The sequence below is a fragment of the Pteropus vampyrus genome, unplaced genomic scaffold (assembly GCF_000151845.1).
Source record: "Pteropus vampyrus isolate Shadow unplaced genomic scaffold, Pvam_2.0 Scaffold90, whole genome shotgun sequence".
Lineage (NCBI taxonomy): Eukaryota > Metazoa > Chordata > Mammalia > Chiroptera > Pteropodidae > Pteropus > Pteropus vampyrus.
Window position 1 is genome coordinate 2,538,490 of NW_011888871.1, and position 3,827 is coordinate 2,542,316.

The window sequence follows — 3,827 nt, forward strand, 5'->3', positions numbered from 1 at the left end:
CCCTGTGGTGCCACGGGCAGCGCGCTCTGCCGCATGCCCGGGTGCGCGCGACCGCGCGCTGGGCTTGGCGACCGTCGCCGCACCGGTGTAGGGGGAGGCTCCCAGCCTCAGGGCGCCTCTGGCTTGGGTAACAAATTATGGCCAATTAGCTCTCAGTTAGAGGGCACTTAATGAGAAGGCTCCATCCCGGTCCGAGCAGGCTCGGAAGGGGCCTCCCGGCTCCACAGCACCGACTCCTCCTGCCTGGGGTGGCGAGGGCAGGCCTGCGGGGCGGCGAGTCTGCGCCCGCCGGGGCAGTGGGCTGGGATGCGAAAGGACCAGATGGGGCCGTCGGCCACCCTCGTTAACCGGAGAGCTAAGCTCGTGCTTCTCCGGACCCCCGGCCCGCCTCCTCGGTGCACAAGGCCGAGAGCGCAGGCCCCTCCGCCGCTCCTTCCCGCCGCGCTCCCCAGTCCCTCTCCCTGGACGCGCCAAGCTGCTTCCCGCCTGCGTCAGGGCGTCCTCCCCTGGGGGGGGCCTTACCCCACCATCTCGGTACCCCATCACTTCGCCGCACTGCCCTCCAGCAAACCTCTCTAATCCAGAGTTCACATTCGAAACGGATACTCAGATTCCCTTGAAAAAAAACCAAAGATCTGGCATGGAGAGCTAGCTGTCCTGGCGTGGCGGGGGCTCATGGGTCTCGGCCGCCCGCCCTCCTTGCTGTTTCCCATGCTCAGGTGCTGCCCACTCATATAGCCACCTTGTTCCACTTTCTGTCCCTTCCTGGCCCCACAGGCACTGGAGTTTGGGGCTTCTCCTCTGGCACCTGCCTGAAAAGCCTGCACTCTGTGTGGTGTCTTCACCCCCAGACTAGGAGGTCTAGAGGGCAGAGCGGGGACAAAGGCAGCAACGAGAATCTAGCTTTGGAAGCAGAAAAATCTGGGTTCACAGGGACGTCTTCCATCCAGGTAACTTGAGGCAAATTATTACCTTCTGTCGGTGGAAAGTGGACAGCACCCTGTGAGCCAGGAGCTTAAGGATAAGTGAGCATCTGCGTCCTGCAGGTGGCAGGTGTGCACCTTCCCCTCTCTGAGAGGGCCCTGAGCAGAGCTGTCTCCGCCTCCTGCCTCCTGGGTGACCACCCACCCAGGGGATCCAGAGACTCCGCTCTCCTTCAATTATTTGGCTCCCCGCTTCCTGCTTTCCAACGGCATGTGCCCATCCTCACGGCTCGCCAATCTTAAAAAGATGCAAGTCCCTTTCTCTCCTGCCCTTGCTGGCCACACTTCCTGGAAAGATGCCCCATAATATCCTGTCCATATCCCGATCTGCCTATCCTCCTTCCCTCTCTCCATCCTAGCCTCTGTCCCATCGCTCCACCCCAACAGCTCCCTTCAAGGTCACCAGGGACTTCTACGTCACTAAATCTCACATTTTATCCCAACTCTAGGCAGCATTGGCTACTTCTCTGGTGGCTGCCAAGAGAGAGCACATTGGGGTCCCTTTCTCAGTCAGCCCGTCTGTGACCCCTTTGTAAGCTCTGCTTCCTTCACCAGGCTCATTGCTCACCTTTCCAGGATGCAGACCTGCCGTAAGGTGTCTTCCCAAATCTAGTTTCCCCCAAGAGTATTTCTCCTGCCCATACCTGAACGTCCCACTCCAACAACAGCCACCCTCTCTCCTCCTTTCTTCCTTTAATTTTTTTCAAGGTAACACATGTACCTAGTTGAATAAGTCCAAAAGTTCTAGAGGCTTTAGCGACAACAAAAATCTCTCCTCACTCTCGTTTCTTCTGATCATTCTTGACATATTTCTAAATAACATGCTTATGATGCTATTACTTGATTTTCCTTTGTAGGTAGCATCTGTTGACATCCCACTTTGAAAGATGCAGATTGATGATAGAGAGAAGTTTGGAACTTCCTGAATGAAGAAAGGGCAATAGAAATTATAAATATATGAATAAATGTAATAGACTATTTTTCTCATAAGTTCTTTAAAATATGTATAATGTTATACAGTGAGGTTTTCAGTACATGAGATGTAATAATGTAACAAAGCAGGAGGGTGAAAGGATCGTAAGCTTGAAGTGTTAAAATATTAATTCGAAGCAGACTGCAATAAGCTAGGAATGTATCATTATAATCCCTAGAGAAACTATTAAAAAACCCCACAAAAAACAAAAACAAAAAGCAGAGTTATAGCCAGAACACCAAAGGATAAATTAAAATGGAAGACTGAGGAACTGAGGTCAGTGAAAAATGGAGTAAGGAACTCCGAAAGTCCATCCCTTCATAAAAACAACTGTGTTGATCATTTCTAAACTTCATTTTCTCTATCTGATTACAAAGTTAATACTTTTTAAATATGCTTATTTTAAAGATCGTCCTTATTTAACAAGTATTTACAGGTTGACTTTCATATGCTCTCTATACCACTAATAGAAATACCATGCAAGTCATTAACTAATTGTAAACATTTTAGTAGCCACATGTAGAAGAGGAAAAATAGGTGAAATTAATTTAAATATCTTTTCTTTTACCCAGTCTATTCATAATAGTATCATTTCAACATGTAATTGATTTTTAAAAATTATCGAGAACTTTTACATTCTTTTTTTATGTAAATCTCCTACACTTATGGCACATCTCCATTCAGCCTAGCCACAGTGCAAGGACATCACAGTCCCTCTGGCTTGAGGTTTCCACACGGGACAGTATAATTCCACACTTTAGAGGGGTGAAGTCTCCTAAAATCCCAGCCTCCAGAGCCAACCACTTGTAACATCTAAGAGCAGTCTTCCAAATGTTTCCTACAAAAATACATAGATGTATGTATTTGTGGATTAATCAGGAATCTCTCTGTTGCAAGGGAAAGAAAATCACTTCAAAGTGGCTTAAGAAAAAAAAAAAAGGTTGGGGAGCATGGGAAATTCTCTTGACTCCGAATTTCAAAGCCTGAGTACAGAAACCATCCTTAGGCACTTCAAACATTGCCAGGGCTCAGGACTTTCTCATTTTTCAGCTCATGTCCCTCTGCAACAGGCCACCTCTAACCCAAGGGATTGCCCCCTGACCCCAACTGCAAATTTACATCCTCCCAGCCTCGAATGCGAAGAGAAGGTCTCTCTCCAGTCTTGGATTGGGTTTCAGTGGAGTCCACTGGGTCCACGTGCTCAGAGTTGGCCTGCCGCTGCGGGGCTGGGCTCTGCCAGCCCTGGGTCCTGCTTCCCGAGCCAGGGAGCCAGGGCCTCAGGGGTAAGATCAGGATGTTATCACTAAAAGGAAAAAGATGGACTGGATTTCGGGTGGGCAGAAACAGTAGAGCTCCATCGTAACTGGAATACGCTATTGTTTATCATTTGTTTACACAGCTGAGACGATAATAACATGGACTTGCATCAGCTCGCTCTTTAAATGTATGTCGGCCATCTTTCCACACAGAACAAGTATCTACCCAATGGAAAAAACTCCCCCCAGCTTCCATTTGCAAGGATACACCTTAATTTATTTAACCTGGCCCCTACTGGTGGCTATCTAAGCTGTTTTCTATCTTTTGCTACTACAAACATGCTTCACATAAAATTTAATTTAACTGTGAGGGTTCTGTGCAATATGTCCCTAGCAGTGGACTTGCTGGTCAAAGATATATATTTTAAATTTTGATGGATATTGCCCTGACTCAGTTGTACCCATTGAAATCATCAGCCAAGAATAAGAGTGCCTTTCCCCGCAACACTCTGCTGTATCAAGGAGACTTTTAGTTCCAAATTTCAGAAACACCCAGTTAAAACTGGCTTAGAGGGGAAAACATTTAATTTAACTGTGAGGGTTCTGTGCAATATG

At 47.9% G+C, this 3,827-nt stretch overlaps 1 long non-coding RNA gene across 1 annotated transcript; it reads right to left on the reverse strand.

Moving 5' to 3' along the window:
• Positions 1-1,663: 1,663 nt before the first annotated feature.
• Positions 1,664-3,778, reverse strand: LOC111742269. Its single transcript, XR_002781239.1, has 2 exons — positions 3,076-3,778; positions 1,664-1,905 (listed from the first exon to the last, which is right to left on the reverse strand). It is a non-coding gene; the product is annotated as an uncharacterized LOC111742269 (long non-coding RNA).
• Between the last annotated feature and the right edge of the window lie 49 nt (positions 3,779-3,827).